The sequence below is a fragment of the Lissotriton helveticus genome, chromosome 8 (genome assembly GCF_964261635.1).
Source record: "Lissotriton helveticus chromosome 8, aLisHel1.1, whole genome shotgun sequence".
Taxonomy (NCBI): domain Eukaryota; kingdom Metazoa; phylum Chordata; class Amphibia; order Caudata; family Salamandridae; genus Lissotriton; species Lissotriton helveticus.
The window spans coordinates 181,230,545-181,249,436 of record NC_136069.1 but is presented as its reverse complement, the minus strand read 5'-3'; the positions used below and the strand labels follow the sequence as shown (position 1 = coordinate 181,249,436).

General features: G+C 44.3%; 1 long non-coding RNA gene across 1 annotated transcript in view; it reads right to left on the bottom strand.

Moving 5' to 3' along the window:
- Positions 1-18,288, bottom strand: part of LOC144771533 (uncharacterized) — a 28,223-nt gene extending 9,935 nt beyond the window's left edge. The window contains exon 1 of the long non-coding RNA XR_013599332.1: positions 18,186-18,288. This is a non-coding gene — a long non-coding RNA (uncharacterized LOC144771533). The remainder of the gene's footprint in view (positions 1-18,185) is intronic.
- Positions 18,289-18,892: the final 604 nt, after the last annotated feature.

The following is an 18,892-nucleotide window of genomic DNA, read 5'->3' as shown; positions in this document are numbered from 1 at the left end:
TGGTTATTATCCAGACTATCTGATGGTACTGATGATCTTTATGTTCTGAATATCTATGCTCCAAACAGTGATGACCCCTCATTTTGGCGAACGATTACTAAAAAGTTAGCTGATACACCGCATAAAGGTAATCTAATAGTGGGTGGTGATTTCAATTTACCCATGGATCCCTTGTTAGATAGGAATTCTGCTTTTAACTTCCGTCCTCCTAAGGCACATAAGCAGATGACAAATATGTGTTCCTCTGTTCATCTTCAGGATATCTGCCGTCTCCATAATCCTACGGGTAGTGATTTTTCTTTCTTTTCTTCTCCTCATTCTAGTTTCTCTCATATTGATTATCTTTTGGTCCATTCGTCTCTTGTACAATCTTCCTCTTCCCCGTACATTCATCATATTCTCGTCTCTGATCACGCGGCTGTTTCCTTTACACTTTTGACCTTTGCTCCTAAAACAGGACCTCGCTCCTGGAGATTAAATACAGAACTTTTACATGATGATTCTCAGGTTCTGCCTCTGTCCAAAGAAATTGAAACTTTTTTCGCTGATAATGAAGGTTCAATTAGCTTTCCAATTGTCTTGTGGGATGCTTTTAAATGCACTCTTCGTGGTCAAATTATTAAATGTATGGCGAAGAGGAATGCTGACATAAAAAAGGAACTTGCAGATTTAGCAGATGAGATCAAACAACAAGAATCTCTCTATCGTAGCTCTAAGGACAAAAATTGCTTACAGACCATTAAGAATTTAAAGTATGGGGGAGGAGCCAAGCTCGCGTCCGAGATGGCCGCGCTTTAGCTCGGCTCCGTCAACTTTCCTGTTCGAAACATAAATCCTGCCTTTATCCTGCCCCGGGAAGACAATTTCTGCTACGCTGTGGATCTACGGCGATTTATAGACACTTACCGTCTGTTCCGGTTGTCTCTGGGTGCCGTGGTTCCGGAACTGTGCCTTCGCTCGCTTCGGGACCTCCGTAGCGGACTGGCCTGAGTCTCCTTGGCGGCGCCCGGACGGGGTGCTATGCTCTGGCCGGCCCTTGATGGCGCAGTGGGCTCGGCCGACGAGGCGGTTGTGCAGAGAGGCCGGTCGCGGCTTTCTGGTTTGATCAGGCGGTCCCGCGGCCTGGGGTGGAGGCGCTGCCTTCTGTTGACGGGACTGACCGTAAATGTGGCTTGTCCCCCCCTTTATTCTCCGGTCCGGCCATTTTGAGTGCCTCCGCCCGGACTCGGAGAACGGGGCCGGTGGCATTGGGGGGCCGGCGATCCTCCTTTTTCTGGTGGCCCCCCTTCCTGCTCTGGACGTGCCTCTGCTGGTGGTTGACTGAATTCCGTTTACCTTGCTGTGGCCCGGTCGGGGGTCGGGGATCGCTGCGACCCCGCCGGGCTTCCAAGATGGCGGCCGACCCTGTATATCTCAGCCGGGCCGAGATGGGCAGCGGTGGTCCACGATGTGGCACAGAAACCGGATACTGTAAAGGTGTTCCTACACTTGCGGACATCCTCGCCGCCCTGCGCTCCTGGGGTACTCCTGTGGCCGCACCCGCTGTTAACCTGGAGGAGGCTCGTTTCGCTGGGCCGTTTGAGCCCCCCCTGGCGTGTGCGGCTACGTCGCTGCTGGGTGCGGCTGGTTCTATCCTGGAAATTATGGACCCGGTGGCTGCCGTTTCTGCTGATCTGCGGAGTTCCGCTGCCCTCCATCGTGATGTGTCCTCTCCTGTCCTGTGGGTCGGTGGGCCGGGTCCTGTCCGGGCCGGTCTTGGTGGTTCTTCCTGTTCTTCATCTCCTCGAATGGCCGATCGTAGATCCTGTGCTGACTCCGCTGGGTTGGCTTTCCTCAGATCATCTTCGGAACTGTGCCTGCATTGTGTACAATGGTTTCTGACTGCTCCGGATCATTCGAGTTGTGCACGAAACATCTTATGCGGATTGAAGTTTGACCTCCCTGTTCTCTGCCTCCTGTTCCTTGTGGTCTGGTTCTTCGTGAGGCGGACTGCTACAGATTTGGAAAGAAAAGGACAGGGATGAGACGATCTTGCCTTTGTGGACTGTTGTCTTGCAATGGTTGGATGATCGATTAGTACGGTATGACCATGTCGGATTTTTGTCGTATTCCTGGTCTGTATCCTTCGATTCTTTGTCTTCCCGTGGACACTGATGTTTCGGACGGGAGGGTGGGAGCCGATGATTCTGTTATATGGCCCTCTCCCGTGTTCTTTCCTCCCTTATTCCTTCTTTTCCCCCCTTTTTTTGTCTTTATGGTTCTATCTTGCTTTAGCTCTTCTATATTTCGGGTTCTGATTAGGGCGACAGGCACGCTGCTGGGGGGTGGGCCATAGCCTTCTGCAGGGGTGCAGGGTGGGCTTGTGGGGTGGGGGGGGTCTGTCATTTCTTTGGGGGTTTTTTTCTCCCCTCATTTTTCTTACTTTTTTGGTTCTATGGCTCTTGTGTGTCCTCTTTTTCGGGACGCGGTCTCAGCATGTGTCCCCCTGGGTGGGTTATTATTGATGCGCTGGCCGTTTGGTCTTACTGTGACTTTGGCTCACTATTTAATTTTGCTCTGGTTACTACCGGTTCTGTATACCGATTTGTGGTTTCCGGCCTCGTTTGCCATGGGGCGCGTGCTTGAGGTGGCGTTCTTCCTTTCGCCTTTTGTCCCCTTCTCCCTCTTTTTCCTCCCTTCCTCCCCCCTCTCGTGGTTTTTTTTTTTCCTTATTCCCTGGGTTGTGTGACGGAGGGCTTTATTTTATAAGCTTTTTTCGACTCTGTTTGATATGATACGTTCTTATTGTGGTGGGTGGGCGTTGAACGGCGGTTGCCACTGTTTTTCTGGTGCGACTCATATTCTGCCTTTACCGATAGGTGTTTGTCATTATTGAGTTATCCTGTATCTTCTACCGCGGCTGTTCGCGGCCCACCACGGCCCTCCGAGACTTCCTACCTGTTATTATCCTGTTGTACCCGTTTCTATATTAGAAAATCAACCTTCTCGTATCCTGTCCCTGCTGGTTGCTATATGGCTTTTAGCCCTTATTTCCTGTATGATTTGTTGTGATATTCTGTATGCGTTTCTGTATTGTTGACTATGTTCCTTATTTGTGGTGGCCGGCCCGCTGGGTTGTAGGCCCGTATTTGTGAGCCTTCTCTGTACAATAAAGGTTTAAAAAAAAAAAAAAAAAAAAAAAAGAATTTAAAGTATGCCTATAACACTATTGTTACCAAGAGAGCTCATATAGGAGTACAGGCTCAGAAATTTAAACGACTGCTATTAAAAAATCGAGCAGGTAAAATTTTGGCGGCCACGTTGAAATTTCAGGAATCTTCTTTTAAGTCTTCTCAGATTCCCTCTATTAATGATAGCTCTGGTTTAAAAAAATTTCAGACCACAGAGATTCTCAGCGTATTTTGAGACTTCTATAGTAAGCTTTATACTCCCAAGACAATACCTATACAGTCTGTCTCTGTGGAAGATAGTAACAATTTGGGTGGCTCGATTACTTCTGAGGAAATTATAACTGCAATTTAAGCTACACGGTCTGGAAAAGCTCCTGGGCCTGATGGTTTCCCCATTTTGTTTTATAAGACCTTTCGTCCTTCTGTTGTTCCTCGTCTTAAGTCTGTTTTTGAGGCTTTCATTCAAGAGGGGTCGGTTTCGGGTTCGGCAGCTGACGCCACTATTGTGGTGATTCCAAAAGATCGTAATGATCATTCCGATCCCAAAAATTTCCGCCCTATTTCCCTTCTTAATATGGAGGCAAATATTTTTGCCATGATTCTGGCCAGGCGATTTGAGTCTTATATAGCTTGTCCACCCATCTCAGACGGGTTTCGTCAAGGGTAGACTTGCTAGGGACAACATTCGTACCTTTTGCCATATTTTGGGTTCCGCTAAACGTTCTACCCTTCCGGCTGCTGCTCTGGCCCTTGATGCAGAGAAGGCCTTTGACAAGGTCTCTTGGCCTTTTTTGCGTGCTGTTCTTCATGCACATAATCTTGGGGTCGCTTTTGTTAATATGGTTATGTCTCTATATGCTCAGCCTAGAGCCAATATTAGAGTGAATGGAGCTACGTCTTCGTTTTTTAATCTTTGCCAAGGCACCAGACAAGGCTGTCCCTTATCCCCGCTTTTGTTTTTATTATCTATTGACCCGCTCCTTCGACTGATTGATCTTCACCCAGATATTAAAGGTTTTAATTTTGGTTCACATTGTATAAAGACGGCTGCTTATGCGGACGATGTTCTATTTTTCTCTGATGACATAGTACTAGCTATTCCCGCCATTTCCGACACCATTTCTCTTTTTTCTAAGGTATCGGGCTATACCCTTAATAGGGATAAGACGGAGATGTTCCCCCTGAATGCATATTGTTTCCCAGCGCATATGGGTTCTGCAGGCTTTAAATGGCAATCTAAACAACTCAAATATTTAGGGATTTGGTTCTGTAGTACCCTTTATGATACTGTGCCTTACAATGAAGCCCAGACTATAATCAAAGTGCGACATCTTTTAGACACCTGGTCTCCTAAACATATTTCATGGTGGGGTCGTCTCCAAACACTGAAAATGATGATTACACCTATCATTAATTTTGTATCCTCTATGCTTCCTGTGAAATTATCTTCTTCTTTTTGTCATGCGATCGATGTCCTTACTTCTAAATTTCTCTGGAATGACAAGAGGGCTAGAATTGCATATACGTTTTTAAGAAAACCTTATGATCTGGGTGGTTGTAATTTTCCTGATTGGGAGAAATACCAGGTTGCCTTTTTAGCCTCTCAAGGGGCTCTTTGGTTTTCCTCTGTCCCTGGTCATATGCCTTCTTGGTTGTTGATTGAGCAGGAGCTTTCTTCTCCTCTGCCACCTTCTTCTTTTTTAACCACATCCACCTTATCTGTTCCGTTCTCTCGTTCGATCATCTTAGATACCATTGCAGCAGTTCGGTTGATCAACAAGAGAGCTGCTATTCCAATACACAAATCGAGATGGTCCTCACTTTGGCGTAACTCTAAGATTAAAATTATTATTGATCCTACTTTGATGTCTTATTGGGCTACTAAAGGGATTTCGCTTGTGCGTCATCTTTATGATTCAAATAATGATCCGTTACCCTTTTCATCCTTAGCTCGACAATTTTCACTCACTAACTTAGACTTCTACACCTTTTTAAAAATTAAAGTTGCTCTTGCTAAGTTGCGATTAGATCCCAATTTGCCTACCGTTACATTGTTTCACTTGTGGCTTAGATCTGGTCATGTGGCTTCCAAAATTAATAAATTTCTGTCTTCCACTTTCTCTGTCCAGCATACTGTTACCCAACAAAAATGGTTGCGTCACTTTGATCATGATCTCACGAACATATTTCACCTGATTCTTGGCAGTTGATTTGGAAGCTCTCTCTTCGCAATAAAATTGCCCCCTCTTTGATTCAGTCTAAGTTATTTTCTATTAATCTTCTTCATTGGACTCCAGTACGCTTACATTCCCTGAATCTGAAGGAGAATGACCTTTGTTGGAGTTGCGGTTTATTGGTTGGTAATTATCCACATATGTTTTTTGTGTGTACGCTTCTTCAATCCTTTTGGGATTTGATACATAAACACCTAATGTTAATTTTCGATATTCAATTCCAACTTTCCTTTCCCATGGTTATGTTGGGCCCATTGGCCTCTCCAGTCCCTCTGCCCTTAGATTCCTTGGAATTACAATTAATGGATCTTCTATTGACTGTTGCTGTCAAAGTGATTCTTATGGAGTGGAAGTCTTTTTCCTCAGTTTCATACCATACCTGGTGGGCATGGGTTTCCTTTTTGAGAAGTGCACACATTTCGGTGGATGAGGCCCATCTCTCCCCTTCGATTTCTAGTGGCGTTTGGAGAGCTTTGGATGCATATATGGATTTGGCCTCGAAAGGTTTGGTTGCTCAATATCCCTTTGTGTTGCCTGATTGAGTGGTGTTTGTTTGTTTGTATGTGTAGCCCCACGGGAGATCGTTTCTCTCTTTTCTTTCTTTCTTCTTTCCTCTTTCCCCTCTTTCTTCCTCTTTTTCTCTATATTCTCTTTCTTCTTCTCTCTTTTCTCTCTTTACATATCTTCTTTATCTCATAGTGATACTTTTGATGTTCTTTATGATTCCGTTTTCTAATTTTTTCGTATTTTACAACATACGTTTGGAATTTATCCAATGAAATATTTGTAATCTAGTCCTACTCGTTATTTTATTCTTCTTCAATGCTCATCAGCTGTATCACTTTTGATTGTATTTTACTATTTATTTGCTCCTTTAAAATTAAGAAATTGTGAGAGCACCAGTATTGCAACCTTCTGTAGAAGGGAGGAAAACTATTGTGACAGTTGATGCATGTTAGTATGGATGGTGCACACAAAAGCACAATAGGGCTTGCCTCAAAAATACTACACCAAGTGGAGCTGAAATAATCTGTTATCGAGAAAGAGCTTCAAGGGTGTGGAAAAATGTAAGCGCTATTTATGGGGCAGGCCATTTGTTTTTAAAACTGATCATTGCCCTTTAGTGGACATTTTGTGTGTCAAGAAAGTGAAACATTTCACAGCTCATAATGCAAAACTTTCTGACAAACGTTTAGCGTTCACATTTACTATTTTTTTGTTTTTGTTTGAATATTTTTTATTGCAGATTTTATATGAGATTACAGAACAAATCAGTATTTCTTTACAGGATAAACTGGTATTTTCCCGTTCCCATCCTTTGTACATGATAAAGAAAATTAGCTGGTAAATAAAACGGGAATCATTGATGCACATATATATATATATACTCAATAACAGTTCGCTAGGATAACAGTGCCTACCATACAATTCCTGCAAATCAAAAGTTCGGTTCAGGGCACCTTTTCCAGAAAAAAAGAAAAGTCCAGGAATAATTGAGGTCTATTGAAAACCAAAAAGGATTACATCCAACAAACCAATGAAGTTGCATACCAGTTGGTAGGCGCCATCTCATTTGGGAGAAACTGTATGCAAGGAAGGGTCAGGTCGGAACAGAATGTTGCAGCATACCTGGTCATGTATGTCACTCGTCAATTTCCCCATTTCCAAGGTGCGTCTCCCCTCCCGTTCCCAGAAGGAGCGCACTCAACTCTTGGGATTACAATGTCAGTGTGTTTAAATCTGCGCCCGCCATCTCTAGGGTAGGCCCAGAAGAATCTGCTCATCATTCAATATTCAATACCTTATGTGTGGTGAATCAAACGTAGAACATTAACTAGTGAAATAGGAAACCGAGAACACAAGGAAATGAAACAAATGAAATAAAAGATAAATAAAATGAGCTAGGGTGGGCATGTGTGGTGTTCCGTCTTCGATGTGAGTCGTTGGGAGTGAGGTGGAATTATGTTGGGGGGGGGGCAGCCAGAAAGGAGGAGGTGTACTGCAGATTTCTAGACTCGGTGAGGGCAGAGGAGGGAGGTGTGCGAGCAGGGGGGGGGAAGGGGGGGGGAGAGGGGGAGGAGGGGGGCAGGGGGGAAGTGTGGGGGGAATGGGGGGCCGCAGAGGGGAGGTCAGAGGGGCCAGCCATGGTCCCCGCTCCAGTGCCGCAGAGGTCTGACCCCATCAGGTCGCGGCAGGTGTGCTCTCCAGGTATGTTGCGACAGCGCACGCCCTCCCGCTAAGGCGCAGGTGCAGGAACACTATATGGGACAGTCTCCAAAGTAGGCGCCAATGTTAAGACAGTAATCAAAGGGGAGCGTGTCTAGATAATACCTCCCTGCAGGCACACCTGGTGAAAGGCGGTCAAGGTGTCATCCCAGGCCTGGGCTATGTGGTACGCCCAGAGCCCCGCCGTTTCTTCCCTGTGTAATGCTACACTCTCCGCTCTCGCCCAATTGTCAAAGGAGCGACGCCAGTGTATTAGCGTTCACATTTACTATTGAATACATTTCAGGTGGAAAGAATTTTAGAGCAGACTGTTTGTCTAGTCTACCAATTAAGGATGCTGAAGAACAAGTTTGGGAGACAGAAATTGAGGAGTGTTTTGTGGGTTGCATCAAGATGTCAATATGTATGTAGAAAAGGCTGAATGGGTGGGATGCAGTAAGTAAAGATAAGGTTTTGAGTGTTGTAATGACATTTGGTAAAAATGGGATGGCCTAAGGAAAAAAAATTGTCCACTGATTCGCAAGTGTTCTGGAAAGTATCAGACGAGTTGTACATTGAGGGTGATAAGCTAGTGCGGGGGCACACAATGGTACCTCCAGAATTTTTTTAGCAAAGAATAATATCATTTGGGGTCAACCATTACCAAAAGGAAAATATGAAATGCTTTTTGGTGGAATGCAGTAAAATTGACAGATAGGTGTTGGGGGAGTATGTCCCGCGTAGCATTAGATCCCAGTGTTAAATCTAAAGACTTCACCAAAATTGAACCAATTAAGAATTCTAAGAAAAATGTTTGTTTTTGTTTTAAGTTTAGATTGAACATGTATACTTTTCCTGTCTGCAATCAAGATTGCAGATAGGAAAAGTATACATGTTCAATCTAAACTTAAAAAATTACAGAATTGCATTGTTTCATGGAAGTTAAGACCTATCCTGTGAAACAGAATTTGCTATTTATGCTCTGAGATGCCCTTGCGACCTATTTTATATAGGCAGTACAATCAAAAAGGCAAAAATGCGTATCTTAGAGCATATGCGGGCAATCACTAAGAATGATAGGCAATACCCAGTTGCTCGTCACTTTTTTGAAAAACATAACCAAAATCCCAATCTGCTGAAATTCTGTGTGCTAGATACAGTACCCCTGAGGGAGAGAGGAGGGAACCGCACACTTGAACTAAGAAAGCTTGAGTCAAAAACAATCATAAAATATAACACCGTGATTCCTTATGGTTTGAATGTGGACAATGAGATTTCTATACACCTAAGATGAATCATGTTCTGTACCCTTACCTCGTTCTTACTGCATTTCTTTGTTTGATTTTAAAAGTTTAAACTTTGAATGTTTTGGAAACTATGGGTTCAAACTAGTTTTTAAAGTCAGTTTTTCATCTGTTTCTTTGCAGACAAAAAGACGTATTTTCCAAGGATGATTTGCCCTGAACGGTGTACTAGCTCACTTGAGCTATATTACTAAGAGACTATTTTGAAATTTACGACAGTGTTAAGGTCGAAATGTATTATTTGTTTATAAAAAAATTTAATTTTTTTTTTTATTGATGGATCATCAACATCAGTATTACACCAGCCCACTTGGGCGAGACTTGTTTATAAATTACAGCTAATGAATAGCTAGAATGTACTAATGGGCAAACAAGGGAAATTAAGTATGTTTACTCTGCTTGAGACTAAAAACGGAAGTATTTTTACTATGTTTATTAAGTTTGAACCCTGCACCTTTAAATGTGTGTATTTCACTTTATTGAATCACCCTTGACAAAGCAGTGAGGTAACTGCGAAACGCGTCGGGTCTACCCGAAGCCTAAAAATAAAAACCGTTCATGCAATGTGGCCACGGCACCAGTGGATTTATTTATTTTCCTAAACTGGGTTGTGTTGGAATTTAAGGGAGTGGCATTCCCTGCCGTGCTGCCCGCCGTGATTGTGGCTTGGTTTTCTGCCAAGAATACGTTGGGGTATATATATATATATATGTGTGTGTGTGTGTGTGTGTGTATAGTTTTTATTTTATTTCCTTTTTCTTTACATTTATGTTTGATTTCCTTTTTTCTTCCTTAATTTTTTTTAAAAGGGGAGGAGGAATCTAGTAAACCCAGTATATAAGAACTGTGATGGTTTATTTAAGAATTGACAGATAGTGTTCTATATCTTGTAAGATTTTGAAAAGTGTTGTTAAAAGTACAACTCTTTGTTTAAGGAGGGGAGATTTGTGGTGATATTACTGGAGGAGCATGGAACACAATGACATCAGTGGACTGTGTGATGTGGGTGTGTTCCATGCCAGCTAGTTTCTGTGCCCCTTTTATATACTGGATGCTTCGCTTCTCTTATTTCAGTAAACACGGTTATCGGCATCTACAGTGTGGAACCTATCATTATAAGAATGCATAGAGGGTTTTCCTTCTGTAGGATGTCATGAGACCTGTGTGCTCCAGGGGTTCTTGAAAGTGTGTCATCTTAACACCCTGGGGTCAGCGTACCCCCATGGGGATCTGTATTGTTACACATACTAACTCTGGGAGTCTGTCCCCATTTTATTGTTTAATTAGCTAGGTTCTCTATTAAATTTAGAAGTTTGAAAACCTTTTAGGTAGCGAACATTAATCCATAACAAGTCATTCCTAAACCAACCAGTTTTAGGAAGAAGAATGGTTATAATGCACATTGCCACAGTATCCCTTCTGAGTTTGCAAACATTAGTCGTTTGTGAACCGTACAACACTGTATTGTTCATATCGTGTGCATTGATTCCACGTTTTCCATTTCAGGTGTTTACTGAGATTTCTGAACATTAGAGCATCATAAGCATTAGGGCTTTGTTAATATTTCAGCTTCACAAACATGTTGCATATTTAGTAGGGGGCTCTGGATTCCTTATCGTATAGCACCTGCTTTTTTTGATTACTGACTACTACACAATATCACCATTATGGTCGTCAGATTAATAGTTCATTGTGTGCCTATTATATGATATTTGTTTATTGTGTGCTTTCCATTTTATGGACCCTGTTTATTATGTACATATTTAATATTTCTGATGGATACTTCTAACCACATATTCCTCATTTTTTCAATCCATACAGGTGCCAGACTGGACTCAGAACCTATCAGCAATTCCCTCTGGATGCCTACAGATGTCGCCATCAGACTTCAAGGAACCCTCCCACCATGTCTGGAAGTGATGATACAAAGCCAAATATAGGCACCACCACTGAACGCTGAGGCTAGTTCTTTTCTTTCTGCTTCCTTTCACGAGGATCTTGATCTCTGCTCCCAAGCATTTTTCATTGTTTTATAAATTCCCCAAATTCTCTTTTATGGACGAGAGTGTGTAGAGAAAGTCTCCCCAAAAACTGCATGCTTTAAATCGCGGCAGCATGGAGCAGAGGTCTGTCAAGGCCCAGCAAAATGTCTGCCTGTTGTGTCTAGGGTCTGTGCATGGCTCAGAAGTCCTGCAATAAATGCTCCTTAATGCACTCAAAGCATCAGCGAGTATAAGGCAAAGCTGTACATAGCTGAGCACAAGAAACAAGGCAGATCGCGCTTCAAGGTTTAAGTCCATTCTTGCTCAAAGTCTCAGGATCATTCCCAGCACAGGCCCAGCTGCACTCAAAGTCTCTGTCCTCGGGTAAGTCGAAAAGTGAGTCTTATCTTCAACATAAAAAATATAAATGTGATTCGGCTCCATCGACAGTTGAAGGACCTAACTCCACCACATGTATCCAGCTCTGAGCCCATTTCCAATCTTGTCCGGAAGTCAACCCCGCAACAGGTGCAGGCCTTCAAAGAGACCACGTTGTATATGCTTTGGATGATTTGGTGCCCCATGGATTTCCTGTGACTCCAAGTCAGACTTCCAACAGCATGGCCCCTTTTGGCACCAACTGCCCCCATTAGGCCCCTGCCTACAGCTCCATCCAATTCTTCAACATCTGTGCCAAAGGTCACACCTGTTCCAACTGGTCGGGTGCTGGTTTCAACTGCAGAGATGCAGTTTAAGTATCCAACCCTCATGCCAGTTTTTAATCTGGAACCTTCTTCAGCCTTATCTTGAAAGTTTTCCCAATACAAGATCACAAAAGTGCTGCCTCTGTTCTGGGAGAACTCCCAGACGGTGCCACTAACCTCCACGGTTATTCCTGTAGGCTCAAGGCGTTATTTGGATGAGGTACGGATGGTGTCCAGAGACATCAAAATGTTGTGCATGAAGATAATAATCAAAAGGAGGCAGACTATTTACTCCCCCTCATAATGATGATGTCCTGTGTGTAAACTTACAAATGTGCTAGTGGCCTTGATACTTCACTTAAGACAGAATTTGAATCCACACTGGGGCTCCATAAAGGAGAATGCCTCTTTTGCGGTAGTAGTTCACAGAGCTGAACAAGTGCTTGACAGTCAGTTGCCCACAGAAGAAACCAAGGCACATCTGTTAACTGACATTTGGGAGCCTGGGCCTGCAGCTTCAGAGTACTTATTGCCCTTTTACAGAAGCTTTGATGGTGACCTGGTCTAAGCCACGCTCAGTTCCACTCTATAGTTATCAAAGGCTTGCCCCTGGGCACACCCCACCTTTTTGACCCAGCAGATGCCTTCTGAGAGCTTGGTTGTTCAGGCTTCCACTAGCAAAGTAAACCCAATTGCATTTCCCACTGCCCCGCTGGACAGGGAATCGAAGTGCAGTGACTCCTTTGATAAAGGGTTTTCCATTCTGCCACTTTGATGCTGAGGTTCCTGAACACAGTGTGCCTGCTAGGGTGCTTTACACATGCCATCTGGGATACGGCTAATGACATCCTGCTAAGTTTATATTGAGAGCCTCCAGACATGACTTACTTTCTAGATTGTGCCATAGTCACTAGTGTAGAGACTCAACATCGCACATGGATGCGTACCACACCATTTTCTAAGCATGTGCAGGCATCTCTTATGGATATGCCTTTTGGTGACTCCAGGCTTTTTGAAGAGAAGGGAATTTTGCCCTCAAATGTTTTCGGGAGAATTGTGTTACAGCTTGTTCTTTGGAGTTGTCACCAGCTAGTCAGTTCCACTAACAATGCTGAAAATCTGTGGATATTCACATGGCCTTGCATACGCACAGCCCTTTCGTGGTCCCAAGGGGCAGAGTGGTGCACGGGGCAATGTCCAGCACCAGAAACAGCTTTCATGTTCGTCCCTGGCCACACTTGCAGCTACTCCACTCTGATTTACAAGTCATTGGTAATTTGTAACCAGCAAGAAGCAGAATACATGTTTTTCTACCCAGCCGGGTTGCAATTACCTGTGACTGTTGGCTTTTGATGGTTGTTCAGCATGGTTATGACCCCCCATTCTTATCTTTCCACCACTCATAGTCCTCCTGTCCCTTCTCAGACTTTGGCTCATCATTCCTCCATACTTGTCCAGGAAGTTCAGTCACTGTTGGCAAGAGGGACCTTGGAGAGAGAGGGTGGACACAAGTAGAAGGGCAACTACTTTTTGGGTTCCAAGAATGGCAGAGGGCTCCAGACTGATTTTAGGTTTTCGATTCTTGACCACTTTACTTTGGAAAAAATAAAAGTTCAAAATGCTGCCTGTGACCCAGGTCCTTTTTGCTCTGGGTCAAGAGGATTGGATAGTGTCCTTGGACTTGCGGGCTTCATACTTTCATATGCTCACTATGCAGTCCCACAGAGGCTTTCTTTGGTTCATGGTAGGAAGTTGGGGATACATGCATTTCCATACCTCGACTATTGACTGTTGAAACTTGGATCACCACAGCTAGTGGTAGCCCTCTTCCAGACTGCAGTCTCTCTGCTGCCCATCCTTGAGTTCTATATCAAGTAGCTGAAGTCCTATCTGCAATTACAGCAGTGGATTCTAATTATTTGGGCTATCCTGGACACTGTGGCTTTCTGGGCCTTTATACTTCTCCACAAATCCCCCCCCCCAGAGTCTGTCACATTCAGGTTACAATCCTAATGTTTCAGTCTCTGCCCTTTGTGCTGGCAAGGGTCGTTCTGATGCTTCTTGGTCTCCTTGACTCATGCATCCTGCAGGTTCCCCTAACTGTGGACACATTCAAGCTCTACAGTGCAACCTCTGCCTGCAATGGGCTCAGCACTGGGTTTGCCTTTCAGACAGACCTGTATCTCAGAGGAGGCAGCCCAAGACGTTCAGTGGTGGCTCATGGAAGCCAACCTGACCTATGGCAGATCACTCTCCCGACTCATCTGGAGCTCACAATAGGGATGGCTGCATTATCTTGGGTGGGTGTGATCACCTTGATGCTGTGCAAATCAGGGGTCTTTGGCCTTCTGGAGTTGTGAGCCATCTGTTTGGCACTAAAGATCTTCCCGCAATCATCAAGAGAGGTTGACTCAGGTTCTGATGTACAAAATAACCGTATTGAGCTACTGTGACAAGAAGAAATGCGTGGGTTTGTAGGCACTGTGCCATATGTTTTGAGCTTTAGGAGATCTATTTGACGATGAACAATCTAGCGAGCTCTCTCAATGTCAGGGCAGACTAGCTCAACAGATGCCATTTGACAGACCACAAATGGAGTCTGCACCCGGATGTGTTCCAAGGTGTCTTCACCCAGTGGGGCTTGCATTGGGGAAAACATTTCATTACAGATGAGTTTTGTGCATTCTGCACACTAAAGTTTACGCTTTAAGGGTCTCTAGAGCATGCATATCACCTGCAATGGTACTGTGGTCTTCTGTATGGTTTTCAACTAATGGCGCATATTCCCAGTACTTTCAACAAAGTAGGAAGGGACTGAGCTCAACTCATCCTGTTCGCCCCAGATTGGGTCTAGCAAATTTGGCCTCCTATCTATATTCTTCTTTCGGACTTTCTGTCCCATCAATAAGTCAGGTTCTCCACTCAGGCCTCCACAATCTAGACATCCATGCATGGAGCTTGAAGGAAAACAGCTAAGTAGTATTGACCTGTTTGCAGAGTTAGTAGATTTTATCTTAGTTGCTCAACACCTGTTGATCAAATGTATCTACTTTGATCATTGTGTAAAGTTTATCGCCTGGTGTGTAGACCTTAAGGTTGATCAAGTTCAGGCCAAGTTATCCCATGTGGTGGTGCTTGCATTATCGCTAGCCTGTTAAAGGTTTACTTTAGGCATCTTTAAAGTTTATTTATTGACCCATTGGGATTTTCTATGTTTGCCTGGGCAGCCTTTGTTGTTTGATATACTAGTTGTAATACATTTCCTGAAAGGGTTCACATATATTTTTCCTTCTGCACTCTTTATTATGCAACAGTGGGACTTTAACGTGGTATTCACATTTTTGCTGTAAACACCTTTTGAGCCGATTACGATGTCATACAGAAACTTTCCGCCCAACTCCTTGTCCGATTCGGTTGCAATTGACCCGCGGTTGGCGGTTCCGCACAACCGATTATGATGCTTCCAAACACCGTTCGTAAGGCAGCCTGTGTTCCGACCGACAACACAGGCTCCCTTTGCGAAAAGGGTAGTTGTGGAAAACCTTGATGCCTGCTGCAGGCACCCCATGGTGCCTGCCACACTGTGCATGGCTTTAAAGGGGGGGGTTCCATGGGAACACCCATGGCCCCCAACCGCAGAGATCAGGATGAATGGGGGCCTGCTAGGGGCCCCCAAATACAGTTTCCGACTGCCTTTCCTTGTCAGACAAACCAAGTCGCAAAGGCTGTCCGAATCCAACATCTTAATATGTTGGTCGGAAACGGTGTCTGTAGAGCAGTACGATTCAGCTCCGACCGACTCGGATTCTCCGAATGCCGGTCGGAACTGATTCGGAATATCAGAACGGTTTCCTTTCCGACCGAGAACATCGTAATTGTGCGGATCGGTTCCGACGCGGTCTAGGGGGATCCAAATGCTGTACGGAGCCTTTCCGCACAACATTGTAATCTGTCCCTAAAACTGGTTTCCTCATTGGCATTACTTTTGGCACCATGTCAATTAAATTAAGGCACTATAAGTGAAACCTCCATAAGCTACTTTATTCTCTGACAAATTGACGCTTTGGATTTTGCTTCCTTTTCACTGAAAGTGGTGTCACCTTTCCACGTGGGATAGTCCATAACTTTTTTCTCTCCGCCACATCCATCTAAATTGGAGGAAACCCTGCACAGGTTAGATCCCAAGTAGGCCCATAGTTTTTACATTGACCAGGCTAAGAATTAGCGTATGGATGACCAGATTTTTTCACAGCTTTGCCAGTGGTAGAAAAGAAATAGTGTTGTGTACTTTCCAATAATCAGTAGGAACTGCGTGTTTTTGGACGACATAAACATTTGGGATGGTGCCAGACTGATTCCGTGCACCCCTGCAGGATATGTTGTACCACAGTCCAGCAAGCTCACAGTGCCACTATAGGCCTCCCTAACATAGACAGGGAGCTAGCAGTTCTAGGAACCACTGAACATGACAACCCTGTTCCCTCAGGAACCATGATGATAGATTTAGAACCTTTTGCTCATACACTTGTGCTTTCTTTTGCTCAGCGAAAGATACAAAGAATACACGATGTAACGTTTTCAGTGTTTATTGAAAAAGCGTGATTCTTGTTTAGAATATATGTGCAGCAATGATCAATAGACAGAAACAGATGCAAGTTATAAGAAGTATCAACATGGTGAACAGTACAATAGTTCCACCATCGTGCTGAAATAACGTATATGTGCAAGGATATGAAATAATATAACAATCTGGCATACTCCTGTTATGCGGAACCTAAACTGAATGTCTAGGTGCATGTGCATGTGCATGTTCTGCCAAGAATTCCCTTACTAGATGATCCAACCTTATTACCTGGTGGGTAAGAATGCAGGACCCCTTTTTGGTCACGAGCTGGACACCCCTTACGGAGATATGAGTCTGCAGCTGGGCAAAAGCATTTGCCTGTAGAGACCTCATGATGTCAGCAGAAGTGCCTCCTCTGACTATACCCGGAAAAATATGTTTATTTATAGAAAAAGGCATCCCTGCCTTGGGCTGAGATTATGATCAGCCTGCCATTGCTTGTGTGCTACAAATAGCTGTGCCGCCATATGGACGAAAATAACAAACACATTTGCGTACGTGTAGGCCTTGTACATCTTGTCAGGGCAATGCCATAGTGTTCGTGTGAAGTTGACTTGTGTAAGCAAGGCCGGTATTTCCAAGAAACTAACCCAAAGTGTCATAAATTCAAAGGTGTGTCAAAAGTCGATGTGACAAGTGAAAGCAACTTCAGGAAAGCCCTGTGTTCATGTAAAATGGCAACTTTTCCTTCTAGGTTAAACCTGGATACATGACAATGGCAGACCAGAAAAAGACCATGTCCAGATGGACCATCCCATGTATAAAAATGTGTTATGCCAACGCTAAGAAGGAGCATCCTGAGCACCATCGGGCTCACTCTACCAGAGCCAAGGTCAACACTAGTGAGGGTGTTCTGTTGTTTGTATTCTGCAATGGTGTGACATGGATGTCCATCCACACCTTCACCAGACATTACAGTCTCTACTTGCAAGTCTGCATTGCGGGCCATTTCACCTGCTTAGCTCTGCAAGACCTCCTGTTGTGATATCCACTCCCAAAACCCACTACCTTTCATGTGGTACTGCCTTGGTATCTATGCAATAGATGAGGAATTTGTGATTAGAAGTATTTTCAGAAGAAATGTTATATTTTGAGTAATGATCTTTTTGGTGGATACACTCTATCTAACCACAGATTTCTCAACCACCCTCTGACCTCCTCCCTCTTTCTGCAAACAGCACTATTAGGATTCTAAAAAGGTCTCTTAGGTTTGCCACAATGTCATGTTTGCAATCTATCACAGTTGATCTGCATCTCAGGGTGCATAAGCAGCAAAGAAAATTGATGTCAGTATGCAAGGCTATTTCCCACATGCTGTCCCTTCCAGAGGTGTTGTAAAGCTGCATTGGAAAAAAATAATGTCACCTGTGGCGCACGTTAGTAATTGCTGAAAAGTTCTAGACCCAATTTGGGAGAATTCAAGAGGTACGAAATCTGCAGTCAGCTTGAGTATTTATCAGAACTAGCATTACGGAAGGCAAGCAACTTGTTCATATGAGTTTGTATTCAAATTGTGTTGATACACAATCTTGACTGAACATTCATACTGTATTACAAATGTGATAATTGTATTGGCTTACTTAGGCCTGCCTCAGATGCTTTCATTTGGTTAGGCTTGGCTGCTCTCCCACGCGTAACTAGAAAGTCAACGAAGAGTAGATGCACCCTACTTTCTGTAGCGGAATCCATCTCTTAAGCCCTTCCATGCGCATGACGAGCTGAGCTCGTCATGAGTTGCGCCGCTCGGAGCTCGTCATGTAACGCGGCTTTTCGCAAAAAGCCGCACAGCGCGAAAATAGAGGCCGCACGCATGCAGTTAAGCACTGATTGTGAATCTACCCCTCCCCGTGCGCGGAGCCCTAAAAACTTGCCCCCTTCTCAAAAGTACCCCGCTGCCCTGAGCGCTAAAAGCGACGCCCACCCCTAAAAACGACTCCCCCAAACCAACCCGGCCCTTCTTACCTGTCCACGTCGGGAGCTTCCTGTTCCGGTGCTTCTGTTTCCTCTCCCCACCCATCCTGAACACTAGGCCGCTATCTGCGTAGTTCAAGCAAGCATGGTTGCGTTTTCAGACATATGTTCAATGGCAGCCGTGGCCCGTGCATTTAAGAGAGGTGGGGCCCCTTGGGAGGGATTTCGACAGACGATGACGAGGGAAAATGAAATAAATAATTAATTTTCCCTCATCATCGTCCTTCAAAAGTCAAAGCCCCGCCGCTCTTACCTGCACGGGCCGCGGATGATCAACAGAAAAAAAGGATATTCTACTGGTCAAATATTAACCCCAATTAGATACTAATAAACCGTTCAAAGATATAACCGGAGTTTTTCTAGCCGGTAGCTCGGCAGACTTCCAAAACCCCAGATGCCATTAACAGGATCCAGTAGAAACAATATGAAAAAGGTCACCTGAAATTTACATACAGAAGGCGGCAGTTTTGCCCACCACCGAGCGTTTCCTGGTAAGTCAATTCACCTGCCTGTTTAATTAGGGCTAATGAGTGTGCAATGATTCTGGGAGACTTTAAAAGCATTTGCCAGACTCTGTTCTGCTGCAGTGTTCACATTTCCTTCACACAGCTCCACATGAACGCTGCATACGCGGTCAGCGTGACATTTCCCTTCTGCAGAGAGCCTTTACTGTGAGTACATTGTACACACGAGCCCCT